The sequence below is a fragment of the Anomaloglossus baeobatrachus genome, chromosome 9 (assembly GCF_048569485.1).
Source record: "Anomaloglossus baeobatrachus isolate aAnoBae1 chromosome 9, aAnoBae1.hap1, whole genome shotgun sequence".
Classification (NCBI taxonomy): domain Eukaryota; kingdom Metazoa; phylum Chordata; class Amphibia; order Anura; family Aromobatidae; genus Anomaloglossus; species Anomaloglossus baeobatrachus.
Window position 1 is genome coordinate 218,400,053 of NC_134361.1, and position 20,806 is coordinate 218,420,858.

The following is a 20,806-nucleotide window of genomic DNA, read 5'->3' on the forward strand; positions in this document are numbered from 1 at the left end:
AAAATAAAAGAAAAATTAAAAGAAAAATAAAAACGAAAAAAAAAAAGTTAAAATACAGAAGAAAATGAATAAGAGAATTAAACAAGAAAAAAATGAAATATAAAAGAAAAAAGCAAGGAAAAAATTAATTAAAAGAAAAAGAATAGGACTTAAGAAAAAAAATACAAGAAAAAATATGAAAAGAAAAAAACAAAAAAAAAAATAGGCAAGAATAATACCAAAAAAAGGAGTAAGAAAAAATTTATATATATAAAAAAAAAATCATTTTTTTTATATGTTTTATTTTTATTTATTTAAAGAATAAAAAAAAGGAAATAAATCCTAGTAATTTCAGAATTCTCTCCAGTTTAAAGTCCACAATCACAACTTTAAAAATAAAATTTACTGCAGTCGGCAAAAGCAATTCAATTAAAATTTTCATTCAATATGGCGGACCCGGGGGGAATGAAATCTGAGACCCCCTTATAGCAGTAGGCTGGATCTGTTTAACAAAGCATACAAGAAAATAAAGAATATGGGAAAAAAGGAACGGAAAAGTATATAAAAAAAAAATTTATATTATATATATATATATATATATATATATATATATATATATATATATATATATATATATATATATATATATATATACACACACACACATATATATACACATACATATACATTATATATACACATACATACATATACATTATATATATATATATAAATATATATATATAATGTATATGTATGTATGTGTATATATAATGTATATGTATGTATGTGTATATATAATGTATATGTATGTGTATATATATGTGTGTGTGTGTATATATATATATATATTATATATATATACACACACATATACACACATATACATACACACACACATATATATATTAAAAAAAAATATATATAAAACGAAAAAAAAAATAGGAAAAAGAAAAAAAGAAAATAAAACAAATAAAAAAAAAAAGAAAAGAAAGAAAAATTAAAAAAATTATATATATTTCAGAACGGATTCCAATTACAAGTCTACAATTACAACTTAGAAAACAAACCAAAATCCACAGCAGTCAGCAAAGCAATTCAATTGAAATTTTCATTCAATATGGCAGACACCTGGGGAATGAAATCTGAGACCTCCTGACAGCAATAGGCTGATTTTTTTTTAATAAAGCATAAAATAAAAAAAAAATAAAAAAATTAAAAAGAGATTAAAAAAAAGGAAAAATAAAAAAAAATTAAAAAAATTAAAAAGAATAGAAAAAAAAAAGAAAAAATGAAAAAAGTAGAATAAAAAATTAAAAAATGGAAAAAAAAAGGAGTAAGAAAAAAAATAGAAAAAAATGAAAAATAGAATAAAAAAAAAATACCCCCCCAAAACCTAAAAAGTAAAAAAAAAAGGGGAACAGCAAAAAAATCCAAATAATTCCAGAACCCAGTCTACAATTACAACTTTAACATAACCCAACCCCACCCCCCCCCCCAAATTTTTTTTTATCAAAAACAGTGAGGACTGGGCACTGACAGCCCTGGGGTCCCGCTGATCTTCTAATGTGAATCCCTTTAGCCCGTGCTCCGGTGCTGCCCCCTCCTCTCCGCAGCGATCGTCCGCAGCGCTCGGCCTCCACCATTCAGCTGCTCTTTATCTGGGCAGAAATAATTGAAATTTCATATTTCTCTTCCCTGGCCAGAAAAAAAAAAAAAAAAATCCTGCACTGCACACAGATGTGCGCGGAGCACCGACACCCGGAGCCGAAAAATCAGCTTCTAAAATAATGAAGAAAAAAATAAATAAATAAAAAAAAAAAAAAAAAAAATGGAAAAATGTCATGTAGAAAATAAAAAAATTAAATAAAATTTACAATTAAAAGGTCTGGGTTGCAGAATAATGCAGGAGGAGGAGGGGGGGGTGATCTGTCCCCCTCCCACCGGAAATTAGATAAGGGGGAGGGGAGCATTAAGGAAAAAAAATAAATTCTGATGAAATTGAAGTTTTGGAATTTTTTTTTAGAAATGGAATAATTGTTTATTTCCTGTGCTCCCGCGCTGCCGCGCTCCTCCAGCAGGTGGCGCTGTTTTAATGAAATAAATCAGAAAAAAAATTAGAAAAAAAATTGAGAAGAGAAATATGAGGCCCGAGCCGGAGAGGAGGGCGGGTGCGGGGCCGGGGGCCGGTGTGAGGCCGGTGTGAGGCCGCCCCCCCCTCACGGGCCCCGGACACCGGCACTTATTCGCCGCACACTGAAACAAATTCAACATTTTTTTTGCAATATGATAAAATGGGAAAAAGCGACAATCAGCAGCGGGAGGGGGCCGGGGGCCATTGTCTCCCCGCAGGGACCCCCGAGCTCCCGCCGCCCCTCTCCCCATCTACAAGCGCCGCGGAGCCGCTTCCCGGGGGCAGCACGGGGGTCTCCGGGGCAGCACAGAGGGCACAGCGCACCCCCGCCGCCCCCCGGCCCGCCGCCTCTTACCTCGCTGCTGCAGGGCGGCTCTCCCGGCCGCTGGATGCGCTCAGTCCCGGCTCCTGCAGCCTCGGCCCGGGAGAGTTGAGCGGATCGGCTGGAGGGGAGGAGCAGCGAGGAGGGAGGAGAGAGGGGAGGAGGAACAGCCGGGACGGAAGATGGCACCGACTGCACAGGAGGCTTCACAGCCCGGGAATGGGCAGCGCGTGACGTCACCGGCAGGGGGTGTGAGGTCATATACTGGGTATGATGTCACCGACAGGGGGTGTGATGTCATATACTGTGTATGATGTCACCTACAGGGGGTGTGAGGTCATATACTGGGTATGATGTCACCGGCAGGGGGTGTGAGGTCATATACTGGGTATGATGTCACCGGCAGGGGGTGTGAGGTCATATACTGTGTATGATGTCACCGGCAGGGGGTGTGATGTCATATACTGTGTATGATGTCACCGGCAGGGGGTGTGAGGTCATATACTGTGTATGATGTCACCGGCAGGGGGTGTGAGGTCATATACTGGGTATGATGTCACCGGCAGGGGGTGTGATGTCATATACTGGGTATGATGTCACCGGCAGGGGGTGTGAGGTCATATACTGGGTATGATGTCACCGGCAGGGGGTGTGATGTCATATACTGGGTATGATGTCACCGGCAGGGGGTGTGATGTCATATACTGTGTATGATGTCACCTACAGGGGGTGTGATGTCATATACTGGGTATGATGTCACCGGCAGGGGGTGTGATGTCATATACTGGGTATGATGTCACCGGCAGGGGGTGTGAGGTCATATACTGGGTATGATGTCACCGGCAGGGGGTGTGATGTCATATACTGTGTATGATGTCACCTACAGGGGGTGTGATGTCATATACTGTGTATGAGGTCACCGGCAGGGGGTGTGATGTCATATACTGGGTATGATGTCACCGGCAGGGGGTGTGAGGTCATATACTGGGTATGATGTCACCGGCAGGGGGTGTGATGTCATATACTGTGTATGATGTCACCTACAGGTGGTGTGATGTCATATACTGTGTATGAGGTCACCGGCAGGGGGTGTGATGTCATATACTGGGTATGATGTCACCGGCAGGGGGTGTGATGTCATATACTGTGTATGATGTCACCGACAGGGGGTGTGATGTCATATACTGGGTATGATGTCACCGGCAGGGGGTGTGATGTCATATACTGTGTATGATGTCACCGGCAGGGGGTGTGATGTCATATACTGTGTATGATGTCACCGGCAGGGGGTGTGATGTCATATACTGGGTATGATGTCACCGGCAGGGGGTGTGAGGTCATATACTGTGTATGATGTCACCGGCAGGGGGTGTGATGTCATATACTGTGTATGAGGTCACCGGCAGGGGGTGTGATGTCACATACTGGGTATGATGTCACCTACAGGTGGTGTGATGTCATACTGTGTATGAGGTCACCGACAGGGGGTGTGATGTCATATACTGGGTATGATGTCACCTACAGGGGGTGTGATGTCATATACTGGGTATGATGTCACCGGCAGGGGGTGTGATGTCATATACTGGGTATGATGTCACCTACAGGGGGTGTGATGTCATATACTGTGTATGAGGTCACCGGCAGGGGGTGTGATGTCATATACTGGGTATGATGTCACCTACAGGGGGTGTGATGTCATATACTGTGTATGAGGTCACCGACAGGGGGTGTGATGTCATATACTGGGTATGATGTCACCTACAGGGGGTGTGATGTCATATACTGGGTATTATGTCACCGACAGGGGGTGTGATGTCATATACTGGGTATGATGTCACCTACAGGTGGTGTGATGTCATATACTGTGTATGAGGTCACCGGCAGGGGGTGTGATGTCATATACTGGGTATGATGTCACCTACAGGGGGTGTGATGTCATATACTGTGTATGAGGTCACCGACAGGGGGTGTGATGTCATATACTGGGTATGATGTCACCTACAGGGGGTGTGATGTCATATACTGGGTATTATGTCACCGACAGGGGGTGTGATGTCATATACTGGGTATGATGTCACCTACAGGTGGTGTGATGTCATATACTGTGTATGAGGTCACCGGCAGGGGGTGTGATGTCACATACTGGGTATGATGTCACCTACAGGGGGTGTGATGTCATATACTGGGTATTATGTCACCGACAGGGGGTGTGATGTCATATACTGGGTATGATGTCACCTACAGGGGGTGTGATGTCATATACTGGGTATGATGTCACCGACAGGGGGTGTGATGTCATATACTGGGTATGATGTCACCTACAGGGGGTGTGATGTCATACTGTGTATGAGGTCACCGACAGGGGGTGTGATGTCATATACTGGGTATGATGTCACCTACAGGGGGTGTGATGTCATATACTGGGTATTATGTCACCGACAGGGGGTGTGATGTCATATACTGGGTATGATGTCACCTACAGGGGGTGTGATGTCATATACTGGGTATTATGTCACCGACAGGGGGTGTGATGTCATATACTGTGTATGATGTCACCTACAGGGGGTGTGATGTCATATACTGTGTATGATGTCACCTACAGGGGGTGTGATGTCATATACTGTGTATGATGTCACCTACAGGGGGTGTGATGTCATATACTGGGTATTATGTCACCGACAGGGGGTGTGATGTCATATACTGGGTATTATGTCACCGACAGGGGGTGTGATGTCATATACTGGGTATGATGTCACCTACAGCTGTGTGTATGGATGATGTTGCATGTGATTGTATTGTGTAGGGTAAATCCTGTTGTGAATCTTGAACTGCACCTAAATTACAGTGCCCCCATAACAGCGCCCCACCACTCAGTGCCCCCATAACAGCCCCACCACTCAGTGCCCCCATAACAGAGCCCCACCGTTCACAGCGCCCCCATAATAGAGCCCCACCGCTCAGTGACCCCATTACAGCGCCCCACCGCTCAGTGACCCCATTATAGCGCCCCACTGCTCACAGTGACCCCATTACAGTGCCCCACTGCTCACAGTGACCCCATTACAGCGCCCCACCGCTCACAGTGACCCCATTACAGCGCCCCACCGCTCAGTGACCCCATTATAGCGCCCCACTGCTCACAGTGACCCCATTACAGTGCCCCACTGCTCACAGTGACCCCATTACAGTGCCCCACTGCTCACAGTGACCCCATTACAGCGCCCCACTGCTCACAGTGACCCCATTACAGCGCCCCACCGCTCACAGTGACCCCATTATAGCGCCCCACTGCTCACAGTGACCCCATTACAGTGCCCCACTGCTCACAGTGACCCCATTACAGTGCCCCACTGCTCACAGTGCCCCCATTACAGAGCACCACAGCTAATAATGCTCTCTCCTGTCTTCCCCAAATACAAGATCGCTCCTGTGTCATCTCCCAGGGAACAAAAAGACCGGCCGCTGAAATCCAACACTCCGGATCCTTCCTGTCGCATAACCCCCCCATACACACTCAATGGCCGGACGATCCCACCGAAATTGAAATCTAACTTTATCCAATGTGTGTCAACCCTGCTACCGCCATCTACATATATCAGTATAAGAGGGGGGGGGGTGAGGGGGACCCCCAAAGCTCCGCCATGGGAGTGCCTCTGCAGGTCTGTCACTGGGTTCCGCCTGTGGTACGAAATAGACAAATGTAACAGCAGCAGCACATAGGTAAGGGACCATGTTGGCCAGGCACCTCCCAGAAGGAGAGGGTACTTTAAATACATAGTGCCCCTCAGCCCATAGCCACAGGTTAGGGCACGCTGGCCCTTTAAGAATAGGTGCACACGCGCCCTAGAGACCTGTGTGGCACGCACATGTCCCCATGTACTGGGGGCTGGCGTCCCCACTGGGAAAGGAGGGCAGGATGGAGCAACCAGAAGTGTGAAAGGGCTGGTGTCCCCGCCGGGAGAGGAGGGCAGGACAAAGCTGACACACCGGTGGCAGTGTTACAGTACCCTCCCGCTTACGCCCCCTTTTTCCAGGAATCTCTTAAGGAGAAGAGGGACATTAATATTTTACTTGGGCTCTCATAACCTTTCCTCAAGCCCAAAACCCTTACAATCCACCCAGAAGAAGTCCTACCCCTCACTCTCTTCATGGCAAGGATGTATTTGACCTTACGGATGCCTTCCTCACTGACCAGTGAAGGCAGGATACCAGGGTTCTTGACATAGCGGCTCGAGACAACCGGCTTGAGGAGAGACATGGGAGAAGTTGGGGATATGCAAGGAGACCGGAAGCTTCAGTTTATAGGACATGGCATTGATCTGCTGGAGCACCTTGCGGGAACCAATAAAACAGGGACCCAGCTTGTAGGATGGCATCTCGAGGTGGACATCTCTAGAAGAGATACATACCTTGTCTCCAGGTGTCTCTTAGGCTAAGTTCACATTTCCGCTAAAATGTATCAGTCACAATCCGCTGCTCTTGTAAACAGCGGAATCCGTTTAGCGGATTCCGCTGCTCCCATAGACTTGTATGAGCAGCGGATTGTGACTGATGATGCTGCGTTGCACCCTCCGCCCGACTAATCAGTCGTGGAACGACTGACCGCCGGGCGGGAGGAACGCAGCATGTAACGTTTTTTGAGCAGCGAGATCCGTCGGATTTCGCTGCGCATGCTCTCTGGCTCCCTGCACACGTCACCAGCTTTGGTTGGTTACCCGATATTTACCCTGGTTACGGTGCAAGGAGCCAGCGCTAAGCGGTGTAGGCCCGTAACCAAGGTAAATATCGGGTAACCAAGGTAAACATCGGGTGCTTTGCTGTTACCCGATATTTAGGCTGGTTACGTGTGCAGGGAGGCCGGCCCCGCCCCCTCCCGCACTCCGCACATGTATGTGTACACACACACACACACACACACACACACACACCTGTCCCCAGCCATGCAGACAAGCACTGCCACTGACACCCTCGTCTGGCCCCGCCCCCTGCTCGGCTCCGCCCCCTCCCGCACTTTGCATGTGCACACACATACATACATACATGCACATACACACACTCACACACTCACAGATACACTCACCTGTCCCCAGCCATGCAGACCGCAGCACTTCCACTGACATCCTCAGCGCCTGGCCCCGCCCCCCGCTCGGCTCTGCCCCCGAACTCCGCCCCCCGCACACAACGGAATCCGACAAAGAATTCTGTTCTTTGTCATCCGTTGTACAGCGTTGAACAGCGCATCAGTCACATGCGTCAAGCGACGCATGTGACTGATACAAATCAACGGAAATGTGAACTTAGCCTTATTCGCATGCCTCTTCATTTGGATGGATGGAGGGAGGCCTAGGTTCCTCCCAAATTTCGGAGAAACACTTGACGAAAGCATCGACCACAGAGATGGGGGAGTCATAAATACAGAAAATGGAATTTTGGGCTATTGTCCAAACAAGATACGGAAGGGTGAGTTAGCGGAGGACTCCTGTGATTATTGTAGGAGAACTCCACCCATGGAAGAAGCTTGACCCAATCGCTGTGATGCTCCTTGACAAAGTGCTGCAGGAAATTCGTCAGGATCTGGTTAACTCGCTCCACTTGACCGTTGGACTGCGGATGGTAGGCCGACAACAAGTCCAAGGTGACATCCAGTGTTCTGTCTTACAGAACAGACATGTGAACTAGACGACTCTGTAAAACACAATGTGGAGAGGTAGGCTGTGCAGGTGGAAGGTGTGCTGGACAATAGGCTCAGTGAGCACTGGGGCAGAAAGTAAACCGGATAGTGGAGTGAAATGGGCCATCTTAGAGAACTTGTCCACTACTACCCAGATGATGGAGCAGCCGGAGGATCTTGGCAGGTTCGTGATGAAGTCCATCGATATGTGCACGGCACCGGTAAGGGAAGTAGCCGCACAGCAGGAAGCTTCTTAGGGATCTTATTGAGGACATAAGACGGACAGGCCGAAATAAACTTCACGATGTCTTGACGCAAAGTTGGCCAACAGTAGTGTCGAGAGCTAAGTTGAGTAGTCTTCTGTCCGGCCAGCTTGGAGGAATGGCCCCACAGAACAACATGCTGTCTGCTTCATCGACGAACGCCTTTATGGGACGCACCAGAGACACGTCTACCATAGATACCGTGAGCATTTTGGAGGGCTCAATAATGTGTTGAGGCTCCTCCTCCTAGACATACGACATAAAGGACCTGGAGAGTGCATCCGCCTTGATGTTCTTTTCGGCTGGCCGGAAATAGAGAATAAGGTCAAAGTTAGTCAACAGCGACCACAATGCTTGACGCGGATTCAGTCTCCGAGACTGTATATAGGCCAAGTTTTTGTAGTCAGTGTAGATGAGAACGGGATGCACTGCTCCTTCCAGTAGGGAGCACCACTCTAGAGCCATCTTGATGGCCAAAAATTCTTGGTTGCCCATCAAGTGATTGTACGCAGAGGCAGAAAAGGCTCTGGAAAAGGAACTGCAGGTTACCTTCTTGGCCAAAGCAGATTTCTTCATGAGGACAACTCTAACCGCAGAGGAAGATACATCCATCTCCAAGTACAATTTTCTGCTTTTCTCCGGCCTATGCAGCGCCGTAGTCGATGAGAAGGCCTGCAAGAGGGAGATAGATGCACTGTCAGCTTCAGGAGTCCACATCTTGGGATCTGCCCCCTTGCGGGTCAGGTAGAATCCGAGAACAGAATTGTGAAATGAATTGATGGTACTAATTGGCGAAACCAAGGAACCGCTGAATCGTCTTCTATCCATCAGGACGGGGCCACTTCAGAACTGCCGATACCTTCACCTTCACCTTCAGGCCGGTGTCATAAATTATGTTGCCCAAGAAGGAAAAGGAATTCCGTTCAAAGAGGCACTTCTCGAAATTAGCATATAACTGATTCTCCCTCAACCTCTGTAGTACCTGACAAACATTACTCCTGTGTATGGGCAGACAACACCAGATTGTCATCCAGGTACACCTCCACAAATAGAGGAGACCTGAATATATTGTTGACGAATTCCTGGAAGACTGCAGGACCATTGCTGACCCTGAATGGCATCACCCAACACTCATGTTGGCCGTCACGGGTATTGAAGGCAGATTTCCATTCGTCAACTCACTGTATACAGACAAGATTGGACGCACCCCGGAGGTCAAGCTTGTAGAAAATCCTGTACCCTTGGAGACTGTAGAACAATTCAGGTATGAGCGGCAGTGGATATTTATTCTTGACCGGGATTTGGTTGAGTCCTCTATAATTGATGCAGGGACACAGGGAGCAATCCTTTTTCTTTACCAAGAAGATCCCGGCTCCAGCCGGTGAGGAGGACTTCTGATGAATCCCTTTGCCAGGTTCTCCTTGATTTAGTTGAACATTGCTAGGGTCTCCACCTGACAGAGGGTAAATTCGACTGCGGGGAGGTGAGGAACCTGGGAAAAGGTTGATTGGGAAATTGTACGGCTTATGTGGTGGCAGTGTCTCAGCCGGGCGTCTTGTTGAAGGCATCCATGTATGCCTAGTGGGTGAACAACGGGCTCGGAAGATTAAAGGGAATCACAGGTAGGCGTGCAGGTCAAACCGGAACAAGACATTTTTTGTGACAGGACTGACCCCATCTAAGCACAGCTCTGGATCTCCAGTCCAAGGACAGGCTCAAGACAGCATTCCCACCCGATGCAACTTCCTCGGTGACTAACTGGATAGCCTTGGCCAAAGGCTTCCCATCCACTGACACCACCGCTATGAGTACTTTAAGTCGAAGGATGGGAATCCAGTACTGAGCCACAACAGCTTGCAGTATGAAGTTCCCGGCAGATCCAGGATCCAGAAAGGCTGACTTGGTGAACCGGATGTTGTCATATAAAACAGACATAGATAGATAAGGGTGAAGAGGACTTGCTCACATAGGCTAGTCTCTCTTACATACCCTAGGCTTGGAAGTTTTCCAGATTTCAAGGACAGAAACAGATCAGTGAGTAGGACTTCCACAGTAGAAACAAACACCCCTCTCCAGTTTGACGGACCTCTCCGCGAAGCTTTGCCAGATGCACCTGATCCACCTCCATTGGCACAGGAGGAGGAGCCTCGCAAGATCGCAGGTTGTGGAATGAACGGTCTCTGGAATAAAGGAGCCAGGCGCAACGACCTGCTCTATTGGATTCACCTCTCCGGATTATTTTTGGAACCTGAAGTTGATAGTGATAGGCAGAGATACCAGGTCATCCAGGGAAGAAGGCACATCATGACTGGACAGCTCATCCTCGATCCTATTGGACAATCCTTAAAGTGTAGCCACCAATGATTCATTATTCCAACCAAGTTCGGAGGACAGGGTGCCGAAATGGACGGCATACTGGCCCACGGGGAGTCTCCCTTGCCGGAGAGTAAGGAGTGAGGATGCTGCTGAGGAAGTCTGGCCCGACTTGTCGAAGAAAGGTCTGCAGGTTCAGGACAATAGGATCGCTCCTGTCCCATAATGGATTGATCCAAGCCAGAGCCTCACCGGTCAGGTGCGACATCATAAAGGCTACTTTGGCCCGATCTGAATTGATGAGATAAACCTTCAACTTCAAGGAGCACTGATTTATGAACCCCCGACATTGCTGGGGATTGCCATCAAACTGCGGAGGAGCAGACAAAGTCCGGAGCTAGGAGTCGGAACCGAAGCAGGAGGAGACGCTTGAGTCAAAGCTTGCACTGAGCGCACATGGGTCAAAATCTGGTCCTGTTGTTCTTGCTGCTGGAACACCTCTTGCTGCAGGCTGAAAAGAAGGATGGTACGGGAGCCAGGGGGATCCATGGCTTTGGGCAAACTGTAATGCTTGCGAGTGCGAGCGGGAGTGGACCCACGGGGCTGCAGCATACGGGACACGTGGGGGGCGTGACTTAGGTGTACACCGGGTTTTCACCAGAGCCTCCGATGGTGGGCTGCCGGTAGCAACCAGGTGCCACTCAAGGAGACTCGGTGCTGCTACAGGAGTATGTAGACTGACAGTCTCTGATATTCAGGTGCAGCCGGGACGCCTGGTACGAAGAGATGCAGCAGCCGATACAGCTGGTGTAGATAGGTGCAGCAGCGAGTAGCCGGTACAGAAGGCTTGGCCGGTATGAACCGATGCAGCAGCAGTGGTTGTTACTACGAAACAGATAGGTGTAAGTAACAGTGTCGTGGACGGGTGCCGCCTCCGCTGCGGCAACCGGGGCTGCTCAAGTCACGCTCAGGTCCGGGATCGTGTTTGGGGCTCGAGTGGTGACCGGACCCGGGGCTCGTGCAACCGCCCATCCACGCACACAGTGAAAGAGGGGGGTATTTACAGGGGAGATTGTCTGTGACGCCACCCGTGGGTTGCGGTGATGGGATGGTGGCACCGCTGCTGCCTCTCGGGGTCGGCTTCCGGGACCGATGACGTTGGGGCAGCAAGGGGAGAGGTGTAGTCCCGGGGCCCAGGTGTAGGTAAGGAGCAGGGCTGGGGCGCTGTCGGCAGGTTGGACCGGATGACACCGGTGTACTCACAATTAGGAAGAAATCACACCAAGTCCGTATTGTAAACCAAGGCCGGATGCCGGTTGCCTCTGGAGGGGTGTGCTGGTCCCGCACACGGGTTGGCAGTGTAGAGGCCCTTCCTCCTGCACTCGTGTTTTGTGGTGTATCGATTAACCCCGCGTGGAAAGGGAGAAATCCGTTCCCCTGCAGTTTTGGACGCAGAGGGAGCCATTGCCCGCAGACGCTGACCCGTGGGACTTCAGTGGGTTCTTGGCGGACACCCTGTCCCTCGCGTTGGGCTGCCGATCTGCTCTATCTGGGCTTCTCTCTTCGGGAACAAGGCCTGGTACCTTGTCCCGCTGGTCAATTAACAAGGGACTTGAAGCTTGCCTCGTCCTAGGGTCCAGGTACCCCGCCTGTGCACGGCCTCCGGACCGGATTCCCGTCGTCGGTACCGGGTACAACCCTGCCCCGGTCCACTTCAGGTTTCCCGTGACCGGATCTCCGGCGCCTGTGGCCCTACAAAGCTGTCTGCCACCTAGTCGGTCCTCCTGTGGTCCAAGGGCTCCAACCCTAACCACACTACACTTCAGCTCCATACCGACTCTCCTCAACTCTCCACTCAAACTCAAACTGAAACTGACTGGTTCCCGCCCCTTGTCACCTCAAGACCCCTAGGTCGGCATTCCCATCTGCCTGGTCCCACCCACTGGTGTGTCCTGTGTGTCATGGGGGGGGCGACTAGGATTTGTGGCTGGTGTTCCCATGTGTGGTGTTAATTCCCATGCAGGAGCGATTCCTGTACCCTTGCGGGGGTAGAGTCATCTGTGGCTACCTGGTTTTGCCAGGGCGTCACAACAACAGCAGCACATAGGTAAAAGACCTGAACAACTAGCAATGCATCTCTAAGATTAAACCACGTTGCCCAGGCACCTCCCAGAAGGAGAGGGTGCTTTAAATACACAGTGCCTCTTATTCATGGGCTGAGAGGCACTTCCAGGTTAGGGTGCATGCACCCTAAGCATACTCCATGGAGGCCTGTGTGGTGCGCACATGTCCTGGGCGCCAGCAGCAGGGACTAGGAACGAAGCAGCCACCACAGTGCGGCCGGAAAGGCGTGAGAGCCAGCATCCTCACCGGGAAAGGGGAGCAAAACAGTGCAGGGACGCCGGTGGCAGCATTACACTGGGATCCACTGTCCTCCTACTGTGATGAGCTTTAATGCTTGTTCAGGGGGTGAACCCAATAATCCCGTTATACCCCACAATCCTTAAAAGGTATAATCATCATTCACTTCACTAAGCGACCATCAGTCCTATCCGGCTGCCGGGAGCACGAGCTATGGGCCTATCGGTACAGGTGAAGCTGGCGCTGTCTTGTCCCCGGATCCGATGAGCCTGGTGCTTGCTGCCACCGGTGATCCGCTGCCGTCCATGTGAACGTTCACCAAGTCTGACTTGTGGCTGATACTATAAACAGCACCACCTTGTGGCCAACTAAGTGCATTACTCATAAAAAAATGTCACTGCACCACCCCAATATCAGCGCCATCCTCTGTCCCTGTGTATCCGACACTCAGTCCTCGTGGCCCCCAGAAGGCCACGTTTTCAGGATTTCTTTCTTATGGCAGCAGTGATGGCATTATTAGCCGGGCATCAGCGATTGCCTCAGCTTCTCTCTATAGGACTCTATAGGTGGCCCTGGAGGACTGGAGCTGAAACCACTGCTCCAAGGACGCACGCTCCTCTGCAGTGTATTGTGGAGCAGAGACCCCTTGGGTCTACGCACCACAATCAGAGGCCGGCAGCTGATGTTGGAGTGCAAGGCATCGGCGTTGCATGGCAGTGACATAATATGTCGCCCATAGCATGCACGCCGATGTCAGCTGCCGGCAACAGAGGAGAACGCAGGGGCGACACGGGAGCGCAGGAAGGGGAGAGGAATGGGTTTTATCATTTTTCTATGTGCTAAAGAATGGCAGCAAAGGACGGACATACAGTATATACCAGGAAGGGGCCCGGGACGGCAGGGACATATGTACCAGGAAGGAGCCCGGGACGGCAGGGACATATGTACCAGGAAGGAGCCCGGGACGGCAGGGACATATGTACCAGGAAGGAGCCCGGGACGGCAGGGACATATGTACCAGGAAGGAGCCCGGGACGGCAGGGACATATGTACCAGGAAGGAGCCCGGGACGGCAGGGACATATGTACCAGGAAGGAGCCCGGGACGGCAGGGACATATGTACCAGGAAGGAGCCCGGGACGGCAGGGACATATGTACCAGGAAGGAGCCCGGGACGGCAGGGACATATGTACCAGGAAGGAGCCCGGGACGGCAGGGACATATGTACCAGGAAGGAGCCCGGGACGGCAGGGACATATGTACCAGGAAGGAGCCCGGGACGGCAGGGACATATGTACCAGGAAGGAGCCCGGGACGGCAGGGACATATGTACCAGGAAGGAGCCCGGGACGGCAGGGACATATGTACCAGGAAGGAGCCCGGGACGGCAGGGACATATGTACCAGGAAGGAGCCCGGGACGGCAGGGACATATGTACCAGGAAGGAGCCCGGGACGGCAGGGACATATGTACCAGGAAGGAGCCCGGGACGGCAGGGACATATGTACCAGGAAGGAGCCCGGGACGGCAGGGACATATGTACCAGGAAGGAGCCCGGGACGGCAGGGACATATGTACCAGGAAGGAGCCCGGGACGGCAGGGACATATGTACCAGGAAGGAGCCCGGGACGGCAGGGACATATGTACCAGGAAGGAGCCCGGGACGGCAGGGACATATGTACCAGGAAGGAGCCCGGGACGGCAGGGACATATGTACCAGGAAGGAGCCCGGGACGGCAGGGACATATGTACCAGGAAGGAGCCCGGGACGGCAGGGACATATGTACCAGGAAGGAGCCCGGGACGGCAGGGACATATGTACCAGGAAGGAGCCCGGGACGGCAGGGACATATGTACCAGGAAGGAGCCCGGGACGGCAGGGACATATGTACCAGGAAGGAGCCCGGGACGGCAGGGACATATGTACCAGGAAGGAGCCCGGGACGGCAGGGACATATGTACCAGGAAGGAGCCCGGGACGGCAGGGACATATGTACCAGGAAGGAGCCCGGGACGGCAGGGACATATGTACCAGGAAGGAGCCCGGGACGGCAGGGACATATGTACCAGGAAGGAGCCCGGGACGGCAGGGACATATGTACCAGGAAGGAGCCCGGGACGGCAGGGACATATGTACCAGGAAGGAGCCCGGGACGGCAGGGACATATGTACCAGGAAGGAGCCCGGGACGGCAGGGACATATGTACCAGGAAGGAGCCCGGGACGGCAGGGACATATGTACCAGGAAGGAGCCCGGGACGGCAGGGACATATGTACCAGGAAGGAGCCCGGGACGGCAGGGACATATGTACCAGGAAGGAGCCCGGGACGGCAGGGACATATGTACCAGGAAGGAGCCCGGGACGGCAGGGACATATGTACCAGGAAGGAGCCCGGGACGGCAGGGACATATGTACCAGGAATGAGCCCGGGACGGCAGGGACATATGTACCAGGAAGGAGCCCGGGACGGCAGGGACATATGTACCAGGAAGGAGCCCGGGACGGCAGGGACATATGTACCAGGAAGGAGCCCGGGACGGCAGGGACATATGTACCAGGAAGGAGCCCGGGACGGCAGGGACATATGTACCAGGAAGGAGCCCGGGACGGCAGGGACATATGTACCAGGAAGGAGCCCGGGACGGCAGGGACATATGTACCAGGAAGGAGCCCGGGACGGCAGGGACATATGTACCAGGAAGGGGCCCGGGACGGCAGGGACATATGTACCAGGAAGGGGCCCGGGATGGGAGACATATGTACCAGGAAGGGGCCCGGGACGGCAGGGACATATGTACCAGGAAGGAGCCCGGGACGGCAGGGACATATGTACCAGGAAGGAGCCCGGGACGGCAGGGACATATGTACCAGGAAGGAGCCCGGGACGGCAGGGACATATGTACCAGGAAGGAGCCCGGGACGGCAGGGACATATGTACCAGGAAGGAGCCCGGGACGGCAGGGACATATGTACCAGGAAGGAGCCCGGGACGGCAGGGACATATGTACCAGGAAGGAGCCCGGGACGGCAGGGACATATGTACCAGGAAGGAGCCCGGGACGGCAGGGACATATGTACCAGGAAGGGGCCCGGGACGGCAGGGACATATGTACCAGGAAGGGGCCCGGGATGGGAGACATATGTACCAGGAAGGGGCCCGGGATGGGAGACATATGTACCAGGAAGGGGCCCGGGATGGGAGACATATGTACCAGGAAGGGGCCCGGGATGGGAGACATATGTACCAGGAAGGGGCCCGGAATGGGGGACATACATACCATAAAAGAGGCTCAAGGACATATATACCAGCATGGCGTTCAGGATGGGAGACATATATACCTGGAAGGGGCCCAGGAAGGTAGACACGTCTTTATAGGATCTAGACCACTACAAAGGCCCGTACATCTCACCAACATGCAGGTGGGGGCCCAAAGTGTGCACTGGGGCCCTTCGGACTCTAGTTACGCCACTGGTCACAGCTAATGCAAAATGACACCTCCCAGCATGGCTGCCAAGGGCCACGACACGGGGCGGTGTCCTCTTACCCGGGGCGGCGTCCTCTTACCCGGGGCGGTGTCCTCTTACCACCCTGGCACCAGTCCTCCTGCTTTTTGGGTCTTACCTCGGGATTATCTCCCCTCGCGGTCTCCGGGCCGGCAGCGTTGTGCAGCGACCGCCATCCATCTGGTCGTCACTCAGGGGTGTCGTTTGTGCTGTAATAGGAAAAAGACCCCAAACTGACTTCCAGTCGATGTTGCCGAGAAGCAGGAGGATAGAGGCTGCGTTAGAGGCCATGGCCTCCACAGTCACCGACCTCAACCAATGGAGATGGATTGGCACAAGTTGGAGTGAAGAGAAGGCAGCGGACGGGGAGGCGTGACGTCTAAAGGCTCAGGCTGCTGCTCTATCACCCAGCCATGCTTTACACTGCAGCTCTGCTCTATTCCAGCTGAATTTTGATACGTATTTGGGCCAATTCACGTTACCACATCTTAGCCAAATCTTCCCATTTGTAAACCGGACGCAAAACTGGTCCAACCGCACCCGTCATAGGCAGGTGAGAGGCATGACAGCTATACGGTGGTGTGAACTAGTCCTTAAGAGTTCACTATAGACAGCTGCTGGCTGTCCCCCATGCTTTACACTGCAGCAGTGCTTGTACATCTATGTGCTTAGTGGGGAGCGGCTCCCTGTGTCACCCTGAGAGCAGTAACATCGGGATTCGGCCATTTTTTAGCGTTTTTCACCACGGTCAGCGCCTCGCGGAGGCCGTACACAGCAAACGCTGCAAAATGGGTAATGAAAACCAATTACATAAATTATTTTTAGCCAAAAATACAAACATTTGGGGAAAAAAAAATATTAGGATGGAACTCCCCTTTAAGCGCCTCAAATATAAAGACAAAACCGCTCAGAAAGGGTTAAACACAGGAAGAGTTTTGTTAGTGCTGTGAGGAGGGGGTTTGGGCGGCGGGGGCTGCACGGTCTGGGGGGCAATGGCGGGGGCTTCTCGTCCTCCACACACACAACAATCACTGACGACGCCGACATTCCGGCAGCACCTTCAGATTTTTTCGTATTACGTCACCGCCGAGCACGCCACGCCCTCTCCCGTGACGTCACTGCCGCCCTCTCCCTTCTCTTTGGCCTTGGGAGGAGCTGAGAGACCTTTGATTGACGTTGTCTTCCACCAATTGCATACGGCGGATGGCAGAGAGGGCGCAGGAGGGGGCGGGACCGGGACGTGCTCCGTGTGACATGGCGGCGGCGGCGGCTCCCAGCACCGGGTGAGTGAGAACGGGCCCGGCGTGACGTCAGCGACTAACAGTGCTGTAATAACCTGATAATAGTCCAGTGCTGCACATTATACAGCATTACACACAGTGACAGCCCTGGACACACGCACTGCACTGTATATAGAGACATACCTCCGTATACAGTGACCTACCTCCGTATACAGTGTCCTACTCTCCGTATACAGTGTCCTACCTCCGTATACAGTCTCCTGTGCCTCCAGTATGTAACCTCCTGGTCTGTAATAACCTGATAATAGTCCAGTGCTGCACATTATACACAGTGACAGCCCTGGACACACGCACTGCACTGTATACAGAGACATACCTCCATATACAGTGCCCTACCTCAATATACAGTCCCTACCTCCATATACACTGTCCTACCGTCCACATATAGTGCCCTAACCTCGGTATACAGTGTCCTACCATATATATATAATATATATATATTAATTATTGTCCTACCTCCATACCGTGTCCTGCCCTCCATATACAGTGTCCTACCCTCCATATACAGTGTCCTACCCTCCGTATACAGTGTCCTACCCTCCGTATACAGTGCCTAAACTCCGTATATAGTGCCCTACCCTCCGTATACAGTGTCCTACCCTCCGTATAGTGTCCTACCCTCCGTATACAGTGCCTAAACTCCGTATATAGTGCCCTACCCTCCGTATACAGTGCCTTACCTCCATATACAGTGTCCTACCATCTATATATAGTGCCCTACCCCCAATATACAGTGTCCTACCGTCTGTATATATATTGTCCTACCTCCATGCAGTGTCCTGTCCCCCCGTGTACGGTGTCCTGCCCCCCCCCCCCCCCCCCCCGTGTACGGTGTCCTGCCCCCCCCCGTGTACGGTGTCCTGCCCCCCCCCCGTGTACGGTGTCCTGCCCCCCCCCGTGTACGGTGTCCTGCCCCCCCCCCCCGTGTACGGTGTCCTGCCCCCCCCCCGTGTACGGTGTCCTGCCCCCCCCCCCGTGTACGGTGTCCTGCCCCCCCCCCCCCGTGTACGGTGTCCTGCCCCCCCCCCCCGTGTACGGTGTCCTGCCCCCCCCCCCCGTGTACGGTGTCCTGCCCCCCCCGTGTACGGTGTCCTGCCCCCCCCCGTGTACGGTGTCCTGCCCCCCCCCCCCCGTGTACGGTGTCCTGACCCCCCCCCCCCCGTGTACGGTGTCCTGACCCCCCCCGTGTACGGTGTCCTGACCCCCCCCCGTGTACGGTGTCCTGACCCCCCCCCGTGTACGGTGTCCTGACCCCCCCCCGTGTACGGTGTCCTGCCCCCCCCCCCGGGTACGGTGTCCTGCCCCCCCCGTGTACGGTGTCCTGCCCCCTTTGTATATGACATCTTAACCCCCGTATATGGCGTCCTGCTCTCCGTATAGGGCGTCCTGTCCCCTGTATATGAAGTCTTACCCCCCCGTATACGGAATCATGCCCCCCCCCGTATACGGCGTTTTGCCCCCCCCTTGTATATGACGTCTTACCCCCCGTATATGGCGTCCTGCTCTCCGTATAGGGCGTCCTGTCCCCTGTATATGACGTCTTACCCCCCGTATATGGCGTCCTGTCCCCCCCCGTGTACGGTGTCCTGCCTCTCCAGTATATGACCGCCTGGTCTGCTGTAATCACCTTATAATGTGACGTGCCATTATACGGTCATTGCAGCCTATAATCAGTGCAGGCTCGGGGTTTCGGGAGCCTCTTCTTCTTTCTCACGGCCGCCTGCATCTTCTTAAGACAGTTAGTGTATCGTGTCCTCGCCGTTGGTGAGATCTCTGCTTGCTGTCAGTGAGTGAGGACATTGGTATTTCCTGGCAGTCTCCAGCCTATAACTTTCCGGCTGCTGCAAACTACAACTCCCAGCATGCCCTGACGGCCTGTGGTCTGTAGTGTGGCTGTCAGGGAATGCTGGGAGTTGTAGTTTTGCAGCAGCTGGAGAGTCACATGTTGTATAGTCCGTATGCTGTGCACCTCTATACTTACCTGTGTACTGGAGGTGACACTATATTTAAAGGGGAACTCCACAGGTCTTGTTATGGGGGCTCTATGCTCTTGGGCCATATATTTCTGATAATAAACGATTTCATCAGCTCTGATTGCTGCGCTCCCATTAATCACTGGTTGCAGTTCTCTCTTTGGCCACTAGGGGCAGTGTACTGTTACTTTACTTTTACCAATTCATTCTTTCCACTTTTCTTCCAGATAGTGAAGCCTGAGGACAGGAGACCGCGCTCAGCAAGGTGAGAACAGGGCTCAGCGCAGGTGCTGTTTGCAGCATGCTGGAAAGCACAGACCTCCGTGCACCCCGGTCATGTGGCCGGTGACTTGTGGCTATTTATCAGTGTTGGGCTTCTCTGATACAAAGCTCCAAATCCTCAGCCGAGTAATAAAGATGTAGAGTAACCTTCTGCCACCACCAGGGGGAGCTCACTGCAGTTAATCAGCTCCTGAGCTCCCTCTAGTGGTGACTGCAGAGACAGCGCACGGGACGACAGATCCTGATGAATAGCATAGGAGGCTGATATCCAGGGACGGCCTCGGATGGGTGCGGCACGACCCCGAGGAGAGAACCCAAAAGGCGTAGTCATTTATGTGGCCTGTGTGCTGCCTCCGGGTCTATAGTCATCGTGAACTACAACTCCCAGCATGCCCTCACTGCCTGTAGGGTGTTGTAGTGCACGAGTGTTAACCCCTTCCTGCAAAGTCATGTACATATAGCTTATAGGGTGCATTTGGCTGATGTCTTCCTTTGTTCTCCCCCATTCCTGGGTAAATAGGGGGAGACTTGTTAATGAAGCCAGGTCAGGAGGGAAGAGGCAGAAGGGAGGAATTAGAGGAACATTCCCTTCTTCTGGGCCCCTCCTGTGCAGTGGGTTATACCTCCCCCCCCCCCCCACTCCCTGGACGGCTCCTCCTCACGGCCCCTCCTCTTCCCCCCTTGTACTGTGAGCTCCTCC

General features: G+C 52.3%; 2 protein-coding genes across 9 annotated transcripts in view; one reads left to right on the plus strand and one right to left on the minus strand.

The window, feature by feature from the left end:
* ZNF618 (zinc finger protein 618) overlaps nt 1-16,706 on the minus strand; it is a 118,053-nt gene extending 101,347 nt beyond the window's left edge. For 5 of the 6 annotated variants that reach the window (XM_075324531.1, XM_075324528.1, XM_075324530.1 and 2 more), the window contains exon 1: nt 2,469-2,548. The gene's annotated coding sequence lies outside the window, so the exon portion shown is untranslated. Of the gene's footprint in view, nt 1-2,468; nt 2,549-16,668 lie in introns of those variants that run through there. The other variant, XM_075324527.1, reaches the window with a different exon arrangement.
* Nucleotides 16,707-17,756: 1,050 nt separating this feature from the next.
* The window catches only part of ARAF (A-Raf proto-oncogene, serine/threonine kinase), a 38,542-nt gene continuing 35,492 nt past the window's right edge, over nt 17,757-20,806 (plus strand). For all 3 annotated transcript variants that reach the window (XM_075324532.1, XM_075324534.1, XM_075324533.1), the window contains exons 1-2: nt 17,757-17,833; nt 20,052-20,089. The gene's annotated coding sequence lies outside the window, so the exon portion shown is untranslated. The remainder of the gene's footprint in view (nt 17,834-20,051; nt 20,090-20,806) is intronic.